The 22,668-nt window shown below is 42.5% G+C and overlaps 1 protein-coding gene across 3 annotated transcripts in view; it reads left to right on the top strand.

Annotated features, from left to right (window-relative positions):
* The window catches only part of Arhgap18 (Rho GTPase activating protein 18), a 210,875-nt gene that overhangs the window by 74,304 nt on the left and 113,903 nt on the right, over positions 1-22,668 (top strand). Inside the window, exon 1 of one of the 3 annotated variants that reach the window (XM_075946915.1) lies at positions 15,632-15,706. The exons of the other annotated variants lie outside the window; for them this stretch is intronic. The gene's annotated coding sequence lies outside the window, so the exon portion shown is untranslated. Of the gene's footprint in view, positions 1-15,631; positions 15,707-22,668 lie in introns of those variants that run through there. 3 annotated transcript variants of the gene reach the window in all.

Here is a 22,668-nt window from a genome sequence, read left to right as displayed (position 1 = left end):
AAGCCACTCTTTTAAACTGATTTTTATTTTACGTGCTTTAGTGTTTTGCCTGCATGCATGTCTGTATGAGGATGTCAGATCTTAGAGTTACAGACAGCTGTGAACTGCCATGTGCTGAGTGTGGGATTTGAACCTGGGTTCATTGGAAGAGCAGTCAGTGCTCTTAACCACTGACTGACTATTTGTCCAGTTCCAATGTCACTTTTAATCTTGATGGAACACCAGAGCAAATTTTTTTTTTCTTTTAGTTTGTCTCATATATATGAACCAACCTCTGGCACACTAGAGACCAAGGCTGCCCTGTTGGGAGTTCTTTTTCTATGCCCCCTACTCTTGCATGAATGAGGTCTTGTTATATCTGCTGCCTTCTCTCCACTTGATTTAACTCTGCTTACGGGTCCTGGGAAAGCTCTCTCTGCCATCTTTGAGGCATCACTGTGTGTGCTCAGAACTGCGAAAACCCAGGCTGGCAGGTCTTCTCCCTGCTTGTTTGTAAGGAGGAAGGTGTGCTGTGATGGTGTGATGAAAACCTCACTTGAATTTCTCCATCCCGTGTTTACTTTCATGGGCCAAACTTTTCATTTCAAACAAGTGCTTCGAGATGGGTTGTTTTGTTTTGTTGGATAGGTAATGAGCCTTTTCTTTTGCTGAGAGGTAGAACATAAGAAGGTCTTTATTAGAGGAGAGAGGGGATGCATCAAAGTGTCTGGAGTAAATTCAGGCAGGAACCACAGAAAGCATGTCCAGGTCTTGCTATAGACATATTCTTTTTGATGCTGCACTTGTCACTTTGAACTGGCAAGGTATTTATTTATGGAAGTTAACAGGAACCATGGAGACCTGTCTGGCCACGCGCCACATCTTGAGTCCTTTAAGTACCGAGTCCACCAAATTATCTGTGTAGAAAGAGTGGCAAGCCTTGTGTCTTGCAGTTATATTTGGTAGCTGCCTTTTGGCTGGGAAGAATACATTTTTTTTGTTTGTTTTTCGAGATAGGGTTTCTCTGTAGCCTTGGAGCCTATCCTAGAATTAGCTCTTATAGCCCAGGCTGGCCTCGAACTCACAGAGATCTGCCTGCCTCTGCCTCCCGAGTGCTGGGATTAAAGGTGTGCACCACCACCGTCCTGCTTAGAAGAATACATTTCTATAGAAGAAGTGGGGTTTATCATATATAAGGATCTTGGTCACAGAGCAAGAATCCATCCTCTTTTCTGTCCAGTGACTGGTCTTGTGGTGTCACTTGTGACTGACTTGCTTTTTCTTTAAGACCGTTACCTGTCCATTAGCTTTATAATCTGAACATAATCTGATCATTTCAGTTTGATCATGGTGGCTTTTTGTAGGTATCCTTTTTCTGCCTTCTTGTGTCTTACAGCTAAATGAATAATTTTTTATTAAAATTTAAAATTGGGATTTTATTTGCCTAGTTCAATATATATATACATACTATATATATACACATACAATATACATACATACATACATAAATTTCATATATACAGTTTTGGCTGTCCTGGAACTCACTTTGTACGACAGGCTGTCCTTGAACTCACTGAGATCCGCCTGCCTCTGCTTCTCAAGTGCTGGAATTAAAGGTGTTCAACACCATTGCCTAGTTAGTTCATCTTATTTTGATGCATGTATGTGGGCACGTGTGTGTGTGTGTGTGTGTGTGTGTGTGTGTGTGAGAGAGAGAGAGAGAGAGAGAGAGAGAGAGAGAGAGAGAGAGAGAGAGAGAGGAATGTGCAGTGCATGTATGGTATGGTGTGAGTATGGAGTCCAGAGGAAGTTATTAGGCACCCTGTTCTGTCACTCTCTGCCATATTCCATTGGAACAGTCTCTTGTTGAAGCTGAACCTACGTTGGTGGCCAGAAAGCCCCAGCACACTTTCTGTCTCTAGCTAGCACAGTGCTGGAATTAAAGGCATGTGTGGGTGGAAGTTAGAGGCATGTGAGTGGTTACGCCCAACTTTTTACCCAACTTTTTAACGTAGTGTTGGAATCCAAACTCGGGTTTTTGCACTTACACAGCCAACTCTCCTACCTCCCTGAGTTTAGTACTAAGTAGGCCAGTTTCCAGGCAGTGGACTGTTTAGTCATTCTGGGCCTTTCTAGAGGTAAGACCTGTGGAGAGAGTAGGGTTCCCACAGGAAGGATGTATCCGTCATCTTTTCTAAGATGTTTAGGACATAGTATTTCTATAGATTTCCTCATCTATGAACTCAGTATGGCAATACTCCTATTCATTTCACCTGGTTAATTCTAAACATTTTAAAAATGTAGTTGCAAATTGTCAGAGTCCATTTTCTGTGCTTTAGATTTTTCTCCAGACGTTTTACTTAGCCAGAGCCCTGGCATTTTGGTGTGATTTGCATTGTCCATACTTGGTTGTAAGTTCTTGGACTTAGGGATCTTAGTGGTTTCAGTGGACAGGTTGCTTAGTTGTCTTAGCAGAGCGCCTATTCCACTTTAGGCAGGTAATGCAAGCTTGAGCCAATAAATAGGTGTGAGAGGGAAAAGGTATAGACATGGTACAGGTAGAGTCAGACTACCTGACTGGAGAGGTCAGAGGTCTGAGTTCCCCTTGTTCCGGGCTCTAGCCACAGGCAATTTACTGATAGTCTGGGGGCATCAGGTTTTTTTCTTTCTTTATTTCCCCTCCCTTCCTCCCTCCCTCCCTCCCTTCTCTCTCTCTCTCTCTCTCTCTCTCTCTCTCTCTCTCTCTCTCTCTCTCTCTCTCTCTCTTTCTTTATTTCTTTCTTTCTAGACAAGGTTTCTCTGTAGCTTTGTAGCCTGTCCTGGAACTCGCTCCCATAGACCAGGCTGGCCTTGAACTCAAAGAGATTCTGCCTCCTGAGTGCTGGGATTAACTGCAGGCATTACCACTGCCTGGCTTTTTTGTTTTTCTGTTCAAGGGCTGTCCTGCTGTTGACTGAATTAACATGAAGCATCCTAAGGAGAGTGCTTGTTTTAGGGGACAGCTTGTTTCCTGTGGTGATGAAGGGCAGTGAGGGCCTGCTGCCTGTCAGTGAACAAACTTGGGAAAGTATTAAAAAACACTTTTTGGTTTGTTTGTTTGTTTGTTTGTCTGAGACAGGGTTTCTCTGTAGCTTTGGAGCCTGTTCTGGAACTAGCTCTTGTAGCCCAGGCTGGTCTCAAACTCACAGAGATCACCTGCCTTTGCCCCCTGATTGTTGGGATTAAAGGCATGCGCCGCCGCCACCACCACTATCTTTCTTGAAAAGCACTTTTGAAGTGAATTTGTTAATAGTTTCTGAAATGAATGTTTGCTTTGACACACAGGAGAACATCGTTATCTTAAAAACCATTTTTGAGCTTGGTGGTAGAGGCTCGCGCCTTTAATACCAGTCAGCACTCGGGAGACAGAGGGAGGCAGATTTCTGTGAGTTCAAGGCCACCCTGGTTTACAGAACAAGTTCCAAGATAGGATTGAAAGCTACACAGAGAAGCCCTGTCTTGGGAAGAAAAAAATTTTTGGAGTGACTCTTTTGTTTCAGATTATTTCAGAATAAGCACTATAATGAATATACAAAAAGCATCTTAACGAGTTTCGTAGTGTTGAAACGTTAATGGGGTGGCTACTTTGAACTGCTTTCGTTCCTTATTTTTGGAGCATGCAAACTCATAAATCACTTATTACCTTCAATAAACTATGAGGTCATTCAGGTCAACAAGAAAAGATGGCTGCGGACTAACGAGTATTTGCAGGTACATTTTTTTGTAGCTATTATATTTATATTCCCCTTTGTTGCCCTTAAATTGTAAATATATATTTAATGGACAGCTGTTAATGCCATAAACAGGAAGCAGTTAATGCTTCCTGGAGAAGATATCCACAGATGTCCCATTCTGATAAAAAGGAAGTTTGAGCACGTGGGTTGGAGAGATGGCTCGGGGGACAAAGGCAGTCACCATCATGCTAACTGACATCCACCTGATAGCTTGAGTTAAATTCCTGGACTCTGCCCACATGATGGAAAAAGAGAACGGACTCATGCAAGTTGTCCTTCAACCTTTGAGTGTGGAAACTTTAAGAATGATAGTGTTTCTCTCGGTGTGATCCGTAATGCCTGTCTTCAGGCGTCTGTTGTGTGCTGGGCAGTAGATTTGGAAAGTGTCCTGCTAGCCTGCTCTCACTTCTCTCTCTGTACCTGCACTTTACACTCTTGCAAGATCCTGCTCATAAAGCAGAAACAGGCTGCTGTGCGGCCATCACAGAGGTGGAAGTAACTAGAAGGAAGAAATGCAGAGAAATGTGAGACAGTGGAGGTCAGTTCTGTGAACCTCTTAAAAATGAAAAAGCCATTTTCCGTAGGAGAGCAAGAAAGCATAGATGATGCTGAAGTTCTGTGGGTCCTCCACGCACCCCGTTCTGCCCACTATTGATTGGTTCCTTTTTTAAAAAATTTTTCCTGTCATTGTATTTACATCCCAACCGCAGTTTCCCCTCTTCCTCTCCCCCAGGTCCATGCTGCCTCCATTTCCCTTCAGAAAAGAGCAGTCATCCCAGTGATAGGTTTCTTCTTATTAAGCAAAATATGCCACTTATTTGTAACACTGCTGCTAGGAGAAACACCTTCTAATTTCCCATCAAATTTAAAAATAAACTTTCTGAACCCCAGTGAGACTTTCAATTCTACTGGGGATTACTATTCAGAGTATACTGTTTGCTCTCAGGCCTTTTATATAGCAAGAAATGGAAAAAAAATTCTCTGTCTTTTTGTGTTTAGTTTTTTCATTCTGTATCTTTTCCAAAATATGAGGGCTGTTGGTATAACTCCAATAACTATGACTTCCTGTGACCCCCGAGAAACTTATATATTTTAAGACAAGGTCTCACTGTGTAGCCCTGTGGGCCTGGAACTCAATATATAGACCAGACAGGCCTTGAACTCACAGAGATCCTCCTCTTTCTGCTTCCCTAGTGCTGGAATTAAGAGTCTCATGCTCTACCGACTGAGCTAGCCAGGCGCTCCGCTCCTAGTGCTGGAATTAAAAGAGTGTGGTACCATGCCTAGCCTACCTTTTAAAATTTTAAAATTCTGCCACCTGTCTTCTCTCTACCCTCTCTCATCTGTCTGTGTGTGAATGTGCCATGTGTGCAGTGGGGTGCCTGTGGAGGACAGAGGACAAGTTGTCTGGGTAGGATTTCTTCTTTCACCCCGTGGGTGATTGGCATGGGACTCAGGATGTCCTTGGTGACAAGTTGAATCTTCCTGCTGGCCCTTGTCATTTGTTTTGGAAGATTCAGAAGTGTGGGCATTGACATGTTGTCATGCTCCTAGTCAGGTCAGATTTGACCTGGGATGGCGTCGTTAATTTAGTGAAGTGATGCTTCACTAAATGCAAAATGCTGCACTAAGAATGCTTTGCCACCAAGCTGCTATCCAGCTCTGATGGAAGCCTGGGAGATGGCTCAGTGGTAGAGGCGGGTCTGAGTTCAGATCCTCAGAACCCATAGAAGCATGGGTGATAGCGCTCCCAGAGAGATGGGAGGTGGAAACAGCAGAAAGCCCAGGGGCTTACAGGCCAGCCAGTATGGTGTACATAGCAGGAAACAGTAAGGGACCTACATATGAACTGGAACCTGACATACACCTACACTCACACAAAGACAAAACAAAAACAAATAACTCCCACACCCATACCAATCTGAAACTGTGGGCTAATCATTGAATTTTGACTGAAAAGAATTTTGAATTTTCCTTGGCTTAGCATTAGAAACCTAGTGTATCATCTCTGAAAGCCAATGATAATCACATCCCATAAATATTTGAGAAAAATAATAGGCATTATATTTTACTGATGAAATAAATAGCATAAGCCGGGTGGTAGTGGCACACACCTTTAATCCCAGCCCTTGAGAGGCAGAGGCAAGTGGATTTCTGTGAGTTCGAGACCAGCCTGGTCTACAGAGCGAGTTCCAGGACAGCAAAAGCTATACAGAGAAACCCTGTCTCAGGGAAAAAAGTAGAAGGAAGGAAGGAAGGAAGATTTTACTTGGGACAAAATGTAGACAACTCAAAGTTTCTCTTAAGAATATATAACTATAGACTATTGTAAATATTATATAAGACATAAATTTATAATATATATATATATATAAAATTTCAAATATACCTTTTAGTAACTAAACATCTCCAGAGGTCTTTCGTGTGTAAAGATGGTAAAATCTGGAAGAAAACAAATGTCAGAATTCCCACTTTTAACAAGGTTGCAAGGAAATCCAAAGACACAGAAATTCTAGAAGCATGGTTTTAGAGCACCCCTTTCAAAGAAAAAATTTCCAAAAAACTTTGGCTGAGTAGTTGAGGTTCACTTTGACTAAGAAAAGGCAAGTTCGCTGCAGGAAGTTAAGCAGGTTATTTATAGGTGGTCTAGAAACATGTAACTCGATTAGCGTGTTTTATAATTAATGCTTCACTAGAGTTACTTGTGTGGACCTGTTTATTTCTCTGTTCAAATAATACAGTTGTCATCTGACAGAAATGATTAGTATTTTACTTTTTTAAAACTCATTTTTATTGATGACAATTTTAGCTGTGAGGGCAGGGAGAGGTACACTTGTATTTCTAGATTAAATTTATTTGAATTACAACTTTCCGAAATACTCTGTATTGTAGTGGAGTTGGATAGTTTTATATATTTAGATGTGGTTGGGGAATTATATAAATTTCTTATTCCCATCTTTTAGGTTCATTTTTATTTATAAAACTGTGTGTGTGTGTGTGTGTGTGTGTGTGTGTGTGTGTGTGTGTGTGTGAGAGAGAGAGAGAGAGAGAGAGAGAGAGAGAGAGAGAGAGAGAGAGAGAGAGAGAGAATGATGCAAATATTGTGTGGCTACCTATGGAGCCAGAAGAGGGTGTTCAGTATCCTGGAACTGGAATTACAAATCATTTTGAGCCTTCTAATAGGAGTATTGGGAACCGAACATGGGTCCTCTCAAACAGTAATGAGTACTCTTAACTACTGAACCATCTCTCTAGACCCTAAGTTCCTATTCTTTTCTTGAGTAAGGTTCAATCCTTAAGAATCAATGGAAGCCAGGTGGTGGTGGCACATACCTTTAATTCCAGCACTCGGGAGGCAGAGGCAGGCAGATCTCTGTAAGTTCAAGGCTAGCCTGGTCTACAAAGTGAGTTCCAGGAAAGCCAGGGCTACACAAGAGAAACCCTGTCTCAAAAAGAATCAGATAACATAGTCTATGAGTGACATGATATACTATAAAAAGCACGTTATTCTCAATTTTGGATTTTAGTAAACTCTACAAAGGAAAAACATAAGAATCCAAATAGAGGACTTGGATGTGAAATGTCATCCTCCATACGCTCAAGTGTCTGACCACTCTGCCCGAGGCTGGTGGTGCTGTTTTTGACTATTATAAAGCCTCATATGGGTCCACAGCTGGAAAGCTAGGGGGTTGTGGGCTGATTTCAATTCTGGCCTGCATTCTTTACTCCTGAGCAACTGCGACAGGTAGGGCCATTTGATTGCATGTTCCCACCATCATGAATGGAATTAGTCTTATTTCCCAGACTGCAGGTGGAACACTGTTACTAAGTGTTACATTAAGAAGAGTTTTGGGGCTCATTGTTTGAGTGCAAGCAACATGTGCAAGCTTTCTTGTCGCCTGTACTGTCCAGGTAGTATCTTAAGCCTCATAAAGATAGAAGAAAAATGGTAGGAAATAACATATTCTGCTGAAATTTGACGAAAAAGCCCTTCTCTGTCTTGAGAAACATTTGATACTAACATTCTGGGTAATGTCGTCTGTGAAAACTAAAATGATTGTTTTCTGTTTATGTAGAAAAATGTTAAATATTGTGTACCTGGGACCAGTCACTTTGGTTCTTGTTATACTGCAACATCAGCAGTTTTCAGCTTCCCTTCGGCTGTCCACTGTGCATTTATACCTGAGAGCTGGTTCTTGGTGAACCCGTTCCCACAGCAAGAGAGTTTTCTCCCTGCTGCCCCCAACTTGGAGACAGTCTCACTGTGCAGCCCTAGCTAGCCTAGAACTACCTCTGTAGGCCAGGGTAGCCTCAAACTCACAGAGATCTGCTTGCCTCTGCCTCCTGAGTTCTGACATTGAAGAGGTGTGCCACCATGACAGGCTTTTTATTTTTAGATATTTAAGTTTCAGCTGGGCATGGTAACGCACACTCACCAACTGAGCTCTTGCCCGGTGGAAACAGTGGGTTTCAGAGTTCAACTCACATAGTCAGTTTGGGATAGCTAGGGCTTTAGAAAAAAAGGAAAGGGAAAGGTTCATATAATACATGTCTGTTTCAAAAATATTTACTTAGTATATTTATAGTATATATAACTTGCATGTATATCCCCAAACCTAATATGATAGTGAGGTATTGTTATGGAGGAACTATCTTGTGGCAGTTTTAGTGCTGATGTGGGGGAAGCACAGCATCAGAGGAACTGTGGCCTGGCCAAGCAAAGATGTAGCACCCGGCCTTAACTGATTGGCTTCCAGTTAGTGGAGTTTTAGCTACTCTCGGTGCCAGTAAGGTGGTTTGTCTATTGTGTCAAACATTGGTTGTATATTTTGGCTTAGGAAAACTCATTTGTATCTTGGGTTACATGCTTTGATACTTAAGAAAATTGGACAATCTTAGTGACCATCTTTCCCTCTAGAACATCGATCTTCAGGTAAGGATTACAGCTGGTTCACCTCATTGAATATGGTGAAGACCACAGCAGTCCGGAGAAATCACCAAGCTGCCCAAGGCTGGCCTGTTGTGGCAGTGCTGGGATTTGGAGCTTGACCCTGGGAAACTAGCTATCAGGATCTTCAGCCCTATACCATTCAAAAGAATCGTTTTACTTCCAAGTTTTGTAAATGGAAAGTGATGCTTTGGAAGCACATACAGCACAAGTTTACGAAGAGTGAAGTGTTTGAATCCTGGCTGATTTATGTTCATTTTCATAATAAAAGCTCTTCTGCTTGTAGTATTTAAAGGAAATATTGCCAATCTGGATCCGGGACAACTCATTGATGGTAAAGTGGTCATTTGGAGAAATCACTCCAGCAACTTTCACACACAAAGATGTAATTTATGCCAACAAGTAGTGATTTTTACCCATTCTGCTAGTTAATAAGCAATTTTACGTAACCTTAATGTGTTCCCTAGTATTTTGTGGTTGACTCTTCATGTAACTGGAGCAAACTGTATTGTAGAGGAAAAGCAAAGCAAATATTTGTTGAGCATACCCTGTTCCTACGCACTTCAAAATGTACTTTCCTGTAAGATGAAAATTGACACCTTGATCCCGATGAGGGAAAGAACTGGTGTTTATCGATGTTTATAAATGAGCTCTGGCTTAAAGTCCAAGCACATAATCATAGCATAAGGGACGTTGGCATGTTTGTGTCTGGATGGCACCAGGACCTCAGTTTCTGGGGAAGTCATTATCTGTGGCAGGTGTTGTGTGGGTTTTCCAGCAGTCTTGAGATGAAGGACAGTGGTGGGGACTGCAGAAACAGAAGAGGAAGTCCGGTCCTCCATAGATAAAGTCTGGGCAAGGACTTGAACCAGGAAACTTCCAAGGTTAACGGGGACACGGTATTAAAATGGTTTTATATCTCCACCATTTCTTTGAAGATGAATAAGCAGATTTCCCTTAGGCCTTAGAAAAAGGACAGTAAGACTGCACCGGGGCCACATTATCTCCAGGTTAACCCTCAACAACTCAGCTCATTCCAGGGTTCACTCACTGTGTGAAAGTTTCCCACAGCCCTTTGAGTCGGCCCTCTTCTTGAGCTGTGAATCTGGAGTTCTCGCAGAGGCCCCTTTCAAACCGATTAGGTCATCTGAATGCTTGGGGTTGGCGCGGCATGGGGCTGTGAGGGCATGACAGCCATGGCCTCCCGCACATCCAGAGATCTCAAGATAAAATCATCTATGTGGTGGGGGTGCTTTTTGATTAAGTTATTTGTAGGTGTTTATGAAGGTGGTGAGTGAAGGCTGGCTGGGGACATGAATCTGTCACTCAGCCTCGGGTCATTCCTACCTGGTCCCTCATAGTATTTAGACTCTTGACTTATGAATGTTGACCAGAGGATGGACACACTGTACCTCTTTCAGGGGCATCTCCATTTTTAGGCTAAGTAATTTGAGATTTGTCAGCAAGCAAGCTGAAGGTAAGTGAACTGGCTTATTCTTGTTCCTAAACCTAGACCTTTGTATAAACAGTTGATTTCCAGGCCAAGGTGTCCCTGCATGACATGCTCTAAAAATGTTCCTGCTGCTTCAAGTTGCAAATCTTAGCCATAATAGAGTTTTGTATCTGTCCAGACTGTTTCCGTCATAGGTCACTGTTTGGTGCTAAAAATTTGATATGGCTTAGGTTCCTTGGCTTTATACCATCCCTCCATACTTAGGGAAAGCATTTATTTTGAAAGATTTTTCAAAACTGTGAAGTCTCTAGGTTCAGTGCAGGAAGGACAGGAAGAGGGCCACAGAAAATGACCCATGGGTAACCCAAGTTTAGTGGAGTCATTTTGTAAAAGGGGTCTGTTCAGTTATGCCTCACTCCCCAGAGGGCTTCCTTTCTGAGGGAAAAGAACGAAAGGAAGTGTGTATTTTGTAAACATTTCACAATGTAAAAATAACATCAATAGAAATGCTGATGCTGCTAAGTCCTTATCCTGGCCCATGGGGCCCGAGTCCTAGTCCTGGTCCAGCGGGACCAGAGATCTCAGTTTAAGGGAAGATGGGATTTCTAGGCTTTGGGGTCAAGAATAAAACCATGGCTAGAGGATTGAGAGAAGATCAGCTGTGGGAGGGAGGGACAACTAATCTTGTCACCATTCAGAGGCACTGACCACATAAACACTAAGGAAACCCCAGGCCAGTCCAGGCCCAGGCAGCCACAGAGGGATTGCACCTGAGATGTAACTGGTGATGGATGTGGCGTGTTGGCCCAGTCTAGGACACAGGAGAGTCCATCTTGGGCAGACAACGAGTATGGACAGAGCTGTAACTAGAAAACATGGCTGCAGCATGGGGTATATGTTGCAAACCAGCGGTGCCTAGGAGGATAATGTAATCAGGTGGGTGAAGTACCAACCAGTAGCTTCCAGATGTTGCTGTTGTGGACAGTTCACACCTGGGTCCACTGCACATTCCAGATCTCTAGCCTGAAAAGCTCCTTTATGCTTTTTTTAAAAAGTAAGATAAAATAAAATAAAATCAAAACACCAATGTTACTGTTTTTAAAAGTGGCTTTTAAAAGTGACTTTTCCTTATGATTCTTTGACCATTAAGTTTTCGTGCTTGCGAGACCACTGCTTTTAGGATTTTCCCCTGAAATTGTTAGAATCAATGCTTAATGAAATGATTGAAATAGTGAGTTTCATTAAGAAAAGTCAGCTTTGAAAGCTATCAACAGTAGCAGAATTCCTTGACAGTCAAGGTACATCTTTCCATGGGGTGAGCTGATCTGCATGGCTCAGTATTGCCCTACCACCATTTCCTAGATCCTTGATCTTGAAGCAGGAGTTTCCCTGGCTTTGAGGGTCCCCAGGCTGGCAAGAGCTGGGACCAAAGTCTGTTCAGCTTTTGATCGAGGACCAGGGCTATGGAAAGTCTGCTCTGTGTTTATGTTGACGGTGACCATTTCTGGATCACCCATTCACTTCCTTCCATCCTGCACACTCTTGCCATCGCCAGACAGAATACACGATTGAACAACCAGTTTGTTAGATTGTGAGGTTCCTGTATGGTAGCTTAGCATGTATTGCATTACCAGCCAGAATCAAAGGATGCCTTCAACGAGTCCCATGTGTAAACGAGGCAGAGGGACAGCCATTGTTTCATGGTGCTTTTGCACACAACCAGACTTGTGAAAAAACAATAACTTGGAAGTTGTTTGCTTTGAATAAAATGTCAGTAGTGGTGAAGTGAATTTACAATTTCAGAGATTTAAAGAGAAACTTGCAAATACTGTACAGGCATATGTAATTGATTTGCTCCTCCATGAATCTTCTAGATTGTGGCATATGTTGTTAGGCTCATGAAATTGTAGTATCACACATATCACACATTCATCTTCTTTTTGAAAGGAGTATGAAATGCCACAAATCTTCACAGCGGTGTGTTTTTGATATGTCCCCTCTGTGTATGAATATTTTCAAAGTGAATATTTATACCCCTGGATATTTGTATTGTGTCTTTGGAAAATGTAAATCAGGAAAAAATTATTGGTTTGAAAATGAGTCTTTTCTATGGATTCTAAAGCTGTGCTCATGAGTTACAAAGTCGGTTGCTTCCATGCTGTGTGGACCACATGTTTGATTGTGTTGGGAATGTCAAGTCCCTTGTAGAAGGAGCGGCAGGCTATGTTCCCGCCTAGACCCCACAGGGCTAGCTTAGCCCTGGAAATAATAACACATAATTTGTATTCTTTTAAACACTGCCTGGCCCGTTAATTAGTTCTAGCCTCTTATTGGCTAATTCTCACATCTTGCTTTAACCCATATTTAGTAATCTGTGTAACACGACGAGGTGGCTTACCAGGAAAGATCTTAACCTGTGTCTGTCTTGGTAGGAGAATCATGGTGACTGCCTGACTCGGCTTCTTTCTCCCAGCGTTCTGTTCTGTTTACTCCGCCTACCTAATTTTCTGTCTTATTAAAGGGCCAAGGCAGTTTCTTTATTTAACCAATGAAATCAACACAAAACAGAAGACTCCCACATCAGTCACTTTGCATTTGGAGAGGCCACCTGTAGTTTATAAAGCTCTGATCTGAGAAGAGGTGAGATGTCTTAGTCCTGTTTCAACTTATGAAGTGTTCCTCAAAGTACAACATGCGTGGGCATACACGTGATAAATGTAGGTTTGGTTTTTCATGTTTGAACCTCTTTATGCCTGGCATGTATGTCAGGATGTTAGCGTTATAAATAAATAGCTGGGCATTTTTATAAATTCCACGCCGGTCATGCATGTATGTTTACTTGAGCGGGATATTTATGTTGATTTTGTGATGAATACAATATTGTAAATGGCCTAGTTGTCCAAAGCCCTTGCCTGTCTACTCATTATTGACATTAGACTCAATTTAAATTCATGGGACTCGTTAAAACAGGAACAAATCTGCTTCCTTTTAAAATTGGAAATGCTATCTCCTCTTTAGTTGTAAGATTCAGAATGGGAATTTGAAAGCTAGGATGCCAGGAGCTGGGGTGGTAGAGAAAGAATGTTTTCTTTTTCTAGGTCTTTATGAAAAGCAAATGTGTGATTTTTCTGAATGAAGAAATGGAGGTGTTTCTGCCGAATCAGGTGTCCATATGTACAAACCTTGCAACAGTGAATCATTTTTGAATTTTTGCCGGCAGAATATTTAGCGAGAAGCTGTAATGTGTACGTGGATCTTAAGCCTGTAACCAAGGGAAGTACACTGCTGACGTTTTCGTATCTCCATCTTGAGCACTGTGCTCCTCTGAGAGGGGTGCCCTCACACAGGCTGTGGGTGAGGACTCAGGCGCGATTATTAGCATTAGCAGCCACTTATTCCTCAAAGAATTAAAGATTGCCCTATTGGTTCAGCTTGTTCACCAAATTCCAAAGAGGACACAGAGCATTTGTATGTCAGTAACTCAGAGGGCTGGGGAGATGGCTCAGTGAGGAAGCTACTGGCTGTGTAAGCATAAGGACCTAAGTTTAAAATCACATACCAAAAGCCTGGCCTGACGTTGTGGGCCTATAACCCCAGTGCTGGGAGCAGATATAGGAGCAGCCAGAGGCTCTCTAGCATGCAAGGATAGCCTAGGGGGTGAGCTCTCGGTTTAGGGAGACAGCCTCTCTCAAAATGTAAGGAGGTGAGTGATTGTGGAAGACATCCGATGTCAACATGTGCCCCCCCCCACATGCCTGCGAGTCATGTGCACATACAAACACATGCACACACATGAAAGAATATTCATGTATACCTGGTTTGAACCCTTCGACACTTTTTTTTGCCTATTTTTATTTGTCTCTTTTTATTTTTCTATTAGATAGTAGTATTTAGGATATGTGGCGAGTTCCAAAAGGCAGAGTTGTCTTTACTGGGGGCAGCTTTGTTCAGTGTACAGTACCCAGGGCAGCAGTTGTCTGTGATGAGACATTTTCTTTTAAAGATTGTTCCACGTAAGTCCTTGGGGATTGTTGAGTAGGAGCTTTGCTCGCTGTTCCATGTTTGGCACTCTGTGCTTTCCCGAGATAAGTAAGGTTCTGCAAGGAGTTTCTCAATTTCTACCAAGGGTGATAAACTTGGTCATCTCTCTGTGCTCCAGAAAGGGAGGTTCCAGCCACTGCAGCTGCGGTTCAGTTCAAGCATGCTCTCTCGGTGTTTAGATAGAAGACATTGTCCATCAACTAAGGACCAGAGAAGCTTGTATGCTTCACCTGTCTGCTTGCCTGGTCGTGACTGAGCTTTAGGGGAGGTGGTAGATGCATTCTAAGTAGAGTGAAGATTTTGAGGATGTTAACTTAGATAGAGGGCCAGACCCTTGGAATAGGGAGAAGGCCAAGCTGGGAAGTTGAGGCCAACTTATTCCAGGTCTGAAGAACTGGGATTTCTCTACACCTGCCCACTTTAGAACTACTCAAGTGCTGTATCGTAGACCCTTGAATCTTATAGAACTGGGATTTCTGTACTGAACAGCAAACTGATGAAGGGGGAGAGCTCTGGATTATGAGGTGTCTGGGTGTTGTGGCTTTGATCTGTCCATTACTGGTTATCTGACCATGGCCAAGTCTTGAAGCTTCTTTGTCTCACAGAGATCTGTGAAGACTAGTGAAGGGAGCGGTGGATGTCATGGAAGCCCACTGCAAACAAAAACATGGTCCCCGATGAACTTGGGCCACCTGAAAGTCCCCTCTGCCATCCTGTCAGGAGCATAGTGGTGATTTCAGGGAGTGTCAGGACAAGGAGAAGGGAATGGCCAACACAGGTGAGCATGGAGATGAACTAGGACTATCTCCATTTGCTGGACACAAGGCTTATTTTCCCAGAAAAAGCGCGTTCATGGGCTCCTTTCACTGCTCTGGTAAGAGAGTAAAACAGTGTCTCCATGTCAGGCCTTCTGTGGTCTAAGTCTGAATTAAGGTATCTGGACACGTCCTATTTGGTACCTGATTAGAAAGAATGGGGCTAAGGCTTTCTTCAGTGGTCCAAGACAGACAGGAAACACTTTGAAATGCTGGTAGTCACATTCAGTCCCAGGCTCTGTCAACAGGCCCTCCGCCCCTTGGCGTTTCCAGAGTTTGCAGGTGCAGTTTCTACTGTTTGTATTAACGTAGAAGGCAGCAATTTATAGCTGCTCTGGGACCTATGAACCAGAGTTAAAAGTCCTGAGGGTGTGGTGCAGAGAAGCTGGTTCCTGGCCTGTAAGCAGAATCCCTGATCACCATCTGCAGCTAATTGTGCTCAAGTGGAGAAACCATCCAGACGAAGAATGGCTTTTTAACGAAGGGGGTGATGAGGTGGCTTCATTAACTACTGACTGAAAGACATAGAAATTTGAACAAAAGACCAGAATTCTGCATCAACGCTTCTGTGGTTACAAACCTGAAGAGTCTGGAAGCTGTCAGCCCATAATTCTCCCAACTGTACAGGGAAGTGGCGGAACGTTGAAAATATTTGAGTCCTGGGACACCAAGGGGATTCTGGAAAAGCCTCTGACAGGTACTGTTTTAATTAAGGAGGGAACTTGAAGCCTGGCATTTTACTGGTGGTGTGGTTGTGTGGACACTACACTTATATTTGATAGAGTTGAGGAGGGGAGGCATTTCTGCCCCCCTCCCATGATCAAATGGGTGAGCACAGGAGATTTGTGTAATGGCCAAGGTGAGCATCTCACACATGTGTATATGGCCAAGGAAGATGGCGTAGTAGGCAGCCCTTGGTACAGTATCATCAGTACTGGTGGGTGTCGGTGCCTCTTACAGTGCTGGCTCTCATCACATGGAGGATGACCATATCATCAAAGAGGCGACCTAAGGACACATTCAGAGTGAGGCTCAAAGAGGCTGTGTGGCATGGAAGGAAATCGTTGAGTTATTATAAGCGTCTGTAAGACAGAAATGTAGACACACGTCTTCAGAGCAGACTTCCCTTTACAAAAGGGACAGCTTGCTTCTGTCTTTAAAATATTTTGTGGCACATTAGGAGTGTGAATAAAGAAAGGTCCTTCCGTTTCTCAGGGTAAGGAGAATGCGGCACGGTGGAGAAGAAAACAAACAGGCCTCTCTTGCTCCTGGGATGCTGTACATTTTGAGGAAGTCTAGAATTATCTGCTTTAATCTTCATCGGTCAAAGGGGAAAAAGAGAGGAAGTTGGAAAGGCACAAGTGGCCTTGACTATGCTGAGTTCAGAAAAACTGTCAAATGATCTCTAACACAACACATACAGTTCACGGTCACATTTGAGCAGACTCTTCTAGAAGGCTGTGCTTACTGCATCTTTGATGGAAAATATTTAATAACCGATCTCCACTTAGTAACTTCGGTTTGCCTGCTGCTGTCTTGTGTGTTTTGAAAAATGTCTGTGTAGGCACACTGGCTGATGTGTGCTTCATAACACCATAGGGGTAGATAAAGTAGCAACTTTGATTTTATGACTTGGGAAACCAAGGCACAGGAGTTATGAAACTCGCTCCAGGTGACATGTCAGGATAGCGAAACTAGATTTCAAGCTCTAGTTTGGTTCCAGGGTTTATCCTTGTCACTTAATTACCATGCTGCCTCCCCTGTCTTTAGCCTGAGCTATGGAAGGACATGATTCTGTTCTGTACTCCAGTGACGTTGCTGCTAGGTTGTGTTGAATCTGAAGTAACCCCCTGGGGGCTCATGTGTTGAGCACTTGATAATTGGCTGGGGATACTGTTTTAGGAAGTTAGAGACCCTTCAGGAGGTGGGGTAGGCTGGTGGCTGTGGTCACTGGCCTCTAGTCTTTAGGAGTTACGTCAAGGCCAGAGTGGTTATTGGATCCTTTGGAACTGGAGTTATAGATGGTTGTTAGATGTATGTGCTGGGAGTTGATCCCAGGCCCTTTACATGAGCAGCCAGTGCTTTTAGCCATAAGCCAACTCTTGAACATGTGCCTGCTTTTTTCTTTTCTTTTCTTTTTTCTTTCTTTCCTTTCCTTTCTTTTCCTTTTCTTTTTTATCTGTCACCTTGTGTGAACTGCTTATGCCTCTGAAGAGAGGTGCTCCAGCCCCGGATCTTCCCCACTGTGATACACTGAAATCTCTATGAAACCATGAGCCAAAACTAATCTTCTCTTCTCCTCCTCTACATTTATTTTTTTCCTGTCAGGTACTTTGTCATGATGAAGAAAAGGGCGAGTCATGTACTCAGGGAACCTTGTTCTGTTTTGCTATAAGAGCTTATTAATCTGCATTGGGCTTAAATTTGTGATCATTCTCGTTTCAGCCTCCCAAGTACGAGGGTCAAAGCCTGTGCAAACACATCCAACTCCCAGCTTGCTTGGTACACAATCCACATTTTTACAGCTGTGAAAAGCTATATTTAGTACTGTAATCACCTTAGATAGCTTCTGTAATTGGAGAGGCTTTGTCTCATATCATAGGGAGAGCTTCCTTAGGGAAGGGTGGGGGGGTCAAGCTGTAGGTTGTAACTTGTTTCTTGCTTCTTCTTTTTATTGGGGGGGGGAGTTTGAGACAGGGTTTCTCTGTAACTTTGGAGCCTGCCTGGAACTAGCTCTTGTAGACCAGGCTGGCCTCGAACTCACAGAGATCTGCCTGCCTCTGCCTCCTGAGTGCTGGGATTAAAGATGTGCACCACCACTGCCCGGCTGAGCCAGAGCTTCTTGACCTTTGCGGTTTGGCTGCAATACAGTCAGCCTGTCTATCTGACCTGTGGATAGTAAGTGCAGCTCACTGTGGCCAATGACTATGGTACTCAATGACTTTGGTCTACACCCAGTGAGGTAAAGGCTGTGAACACTTACTGAACTCATTCTCTCTCTCTCTCTCTCTCTCTCTCTCTCTCTCTCTCTCTCTCTCTCTCTCTCTCTCTCTCTCCACTCCCTGTGTGTATGTGTGCGTGTGTGAGTGTGTGCATCTGTGAAGCTGGCAAGTGAATACCTGCCACTCTGCAATGACATTAGGTAGTATTCTCATTAAAAACAATTGAGAAAAGTCTAAGGAGGACACGTGACTCTTTCACAGCACGACTTCAGAGCTAGCCGTTGGGGAATTGTACTTTCAGGGTTTTTTTTTTCCTGTCTTGTATTTTTTTTTCCACTGCGCGTACATTCTTAGATAGGCTATCTTAGCCCAGTGGTTTGTATAGCTTAGCTATTGTTACCTTCACAGTTAAATTTTAACCCAGCTGCAGAATGCAGAATGTCTCAGCAGGCCTTTTCTGCTGGGGAAACCACAGATATGTCAGCATGTGTATGTTGCTAAGCCACCACACACATCATTTCCTCTCCTACTTCCCCCTGTCCCTGGCAGTCCCTTTGCTGGCTCTCCACATGTGACAGCTGAGTCATCACTGACACCTCTCTCAGGCCTGCCCCAGGGGCCTGTCACTGAGCTAGGTGGCTTTTTCTCTGCACAGCCTTCTGTAGTTGTCAAGTGCCGCAACTTGGTTTGATCTGGACTCCAATCATCTCACGCTGTTGAGGTCTGTTTCTCGGCCCCTGGCTTCGTCTCTTTCTCAAGCCTCACTCTAAAAAGTCATTTTCTATGGCAAGGGCTGTGGCCCAGTGGTACAGCGAGTGCTTAGCATACACAGAGGCCTGGTTACCAGTAGGAAAGGAATCATTGTTCATGTTTTCTCGGTGTTCTTAGCCAACGGTAACGCCCCTGCACTCCTCTCCAGCCTTCCTTCCTCCATTTATGATTCTTCGTGGGGTTCTCATTTACCTCACTCACCCTGTGCCAGGCAAAGGTACACTGTGCTTCTCCATAACCCTGCTGGTAAAGGGAAACCGAGCTGGCTCTAGGGAACACGGTGACGTAAGGAAAATCTCTGACATTTCTCGTCTCTATCCTTCATGACTTTATGACCCATTAGGGCTTTCTCTCTTCCCACTTATTATCTTGCTTCATAACTCACACTCCAATAAAAATATAAAAAACGTCATATTGCTTTATCCTCGGGTGAGTTTGATGACAACTTCTCCTTCCTCCTTTTTCTTCAGCCAGGGTCTCACCTCATACCCAGGTTAACCTCTGATTTGTCATCTTCCGGCTTCTGATTTTAGAGTGCTGGGATAACTGGCATATGCTATAGTACTGATCACAAATTATTTCCTGTGATTAGATATTTTAATGAGACAGGTCTAATGAAAATAGTCGGGTTTTTTTTCTTTTTAATTTCTTTCAGAAGGGGGCCTTATTTGACCACTTAAATAGATTGCAATATTGTTTGTACTTTTGCCCCCAAATCTAAAGACTAGAACTGTGGTGGGTTTATGTTCTGATGTGTAAGGCCATGCATGTCTGAGAAAACCATTGCAAACTATAGCATCAAAAAGGAAAGAAGACAGGAGAGAGAGAGAGAGAGAGAGAGAGAGAGAGAGAGAGAGAGAGAGAGAGAGGGCTGTCAATATGGGATAATATTATCTAGGTATGTCTTCAATGAAAATGCATTTCTATGGGAATGTTAATCTTTGATAAAATTCATTATGTGTGAGTTTTAAAAAGCCATTATTTTCTTTGTGTTCTGTTCAGTCTCTTTATTTCTTCTCAGCCGCATGTGACCAGTTATTATATCTGTTTTAGAACAGAAACTCATAATATCTTTGGGCAGGTTGTTTCCTGTAATCCTGGACTATACATCAATTTTGTATCAGCCATTGTGTGTGCAGACAATCAATGTGTGCACATTGATGATGCTTCGGAATAATTTTTCTTTGTGTTTTTAGAGTTTGGGTTGATTTTACTAATAGGACTTAAGGATTTGACCATCCATCCCCACTGCCAGCAATCCATGTTTCAACCACTCCAAACACTTGCCTTGTTTTCCTCCCTTTGGAGGTGTGTAGCTCCTTGGGTCTGAGATTCATATTACATGGAAATAAGGCAAACATGGTTCTGTTGTCAAGTCAGGGTCCTAGCTTGGTAACCAGGAATGGTATGAGCCGTTTTAAATTCTGAAGCTACCATTGTCTCTCTGTGCCCCTGTTAGGTGCCTTTGTACACACAGCTACTAGTGGTCTTTCTTTAGTTTGGCCAAATCTCAAGGGTGGGAAGAGATGGGAAAAGTCTTTTGTTCAGAAACAGTGTTGGAAAGTTTTTTGATGTCAGTTCCGGCACGGTGTACCAACAATTCTTCATCTTAAAAGTTCTATGATTCTAAGATTCTGGTCTTTTATTTTTATGTGCATGTGGAGTATATATACCTTTAAACATGTAAGGGCTTATTTGTGTATGTGAGCAGCATGCTTGTACCCATGGAGGTTGATATTGATTGAATGTCTTCTATTGCTTTCAGGGCATTCTATATTGAAGCAGAGTTGCTCATTTGAACCCAGAACTCTGATTCAGCTTGTCTAAGTAGCCAGCTCCCTTTCTGGATTCTCTGCCTGGTCCTTCAAGCACTGGGGTTACAGGGGCCCCGCCATTCACCTGGTATTTATTTATGAGGGTGCTGGGGATCTGAATTCTAATTATAAAATTTAACTCTGATAAACTGAACTCTGAAAGAGAATGTAGCTTTTTATTGGAATGGAAGGATGTGGTGTGTTGAGATCCGGTTGTGCGAAGACAATGGACTTTTCATGTCGCTGCCAAGCAGTTCTGCTTCTTCAGGTGAGCCTCTAAGGAAGGAAGAGGAGACAATGGTTTTCCTAACCATGAGTTTGCTTTTCATGCTTTTTGAGGATTAGTAGATTTTGATATTTGATGTCTTTGGACTGTCACAAGGTGCTTGCCTAATATCAGGCATACTTAACTAATGTCTGGTGGATTCTGATTATTTATTTGGAATTTGCGTCTTTGTTACGTGTGTGTATGTGTGTGTGTGTTAAGCCAACACAAAAGTGAAATGAATTATTTTGCCCATTCATTTTGCTTTTGAAAGGAAAAGGACATGAATGGCCCTGGTGAAATAGAAATTCATTTGCACTGCAGTCTTACTGTATGAAGTGACAGTTGTGTTTTCTCTTAAGAGACCAATGGTGGAAGCAATAAATGAGTGATAACACAGACCTAGAATGGGAGGAAGCAGACGTTTGTATGTACTAGGAACTGTGGAACTGCCCTTTCTTCTTCAACTTTCTATATCAGGTATTCCCCATTTTGGAGACTACCTTTAAGTATTAACACTATTAAGAAATCATTTTAAATAAGAATCTGATGTATTCTGTTTTTGTATCCAATCTGTTAGCCTGTGTCTTTTTATAAGTGAGTTGAGTCTACTTATATTAAGGGATATTAATGACCAGTGATTGATAGCTCCTGTTAATTTAGTTTTTGTTGGTGGTGTTGTTATTGTGTGTGCTTTTTCCTTTTTTGGGATTTGCTGCTGTGAGATCATCTATTGTCTGTCTGTTTGTGGATGTAGCCAACTTCCTTGGGTTGGAGTTTTCCTTCTAGTACTTTGTGCAGGACTGGATTTGTGGCTAGGTATTGTTTACATCTGGTTTTGTCATGAAATATCTTGTTTTCTCCGTCTATGGTGATTGAAAGTTTTGCTGGGTATAGTTGTTTAGACTGGCATCTGTAGTCTCTTAATGTTTGCATAATGTGTGACCAAGACTTTTTGGATTAAAAAAAACAAAAACAAACAAACAAACAAAAAACCAATAAATATATTCCCGAAGAGCAGCGAATGTACAAGAATGACTCAAACACTATTGTATCTTTGCTCTTGAGAATCATGTTTGAAACCAAAAGTTATAAATTTGGAAGACATTAAGATCAAAAGAAAAACAAAAGTATCTTATTTGTTAGGTTTTTCTGTTTTTCACTGGAATGGGAATACACAGGAGAATTTTATTGTTTGTCAGAAAAAAAATACTTTGATTCTGAGGAAAAATAATGAAACATGACATTCCTACTTCATGAAGCTTGCAGTCTGGAAAATCAGATGTTATTATATTATAATATCAAATGATAAAACAAAATTATAGAAAATAGAAAAAGTGAATTAGCATGTTCAAATTCAGAAAAGATTTCTATGTTAAAGCTTTCAAGAAAAAAACTTAAGAAAACAAAAAACAGACAAACAGACAAACAAAAAGGGAATCCTTCTTAGGGCCCCTAGTCACAGTGCGGGCTTAATATTTGAAGATGAAGTAGGAACCACCTGTAGCAACCTGTGTACAAGCTACGCTGGTTGACGGACTCTAGAATGGGAGCAGTTCCCTATCCAGGCTGCTGGGGCAGGAGGTGAGTCCGGCTGACATCGTTATACTAAAACTTTTGGGCTGAGCCTCCACTATTACAATATCTGAAGTATAAGTAGCGTATTCGCATCTAGGTGTTTTGTTTTTAAATACTGTAAGGTTTTATATAATCCAGGCCTCAGACTTGTTGTCTAACTGAGGATAGTCTCCTGCAGCCGGGGATGACCTTCTGTCTCCAGTGTGCTAGTACTACAGGTTAATCGGCATGCTCCATGACCTGAGCATTCAGGTTTGGACTGGAATCTCAGTTTCTCCCTCCTACTCTC

This window comes from Microtus pennsylvanicus, chromosome 1 (assembly GCF_037038515.1).
Source record: "Microtus pennsylvanicus isolate mMicPen1 chromosome 1, mMicPen1.hap1, whole genome shotgun sequence".
Classification (NCBI taxonomy): Eukaryota; Metazoa; Chordata; class Mammalia; order Rodentia; family Cricetidae; genus Microtus; species Microtus pennsylvanicus.
Note: the sequence above shows the minus strand (reverse complement) of the source record. Positions and strands in the feature narration are given on the sequence as shown.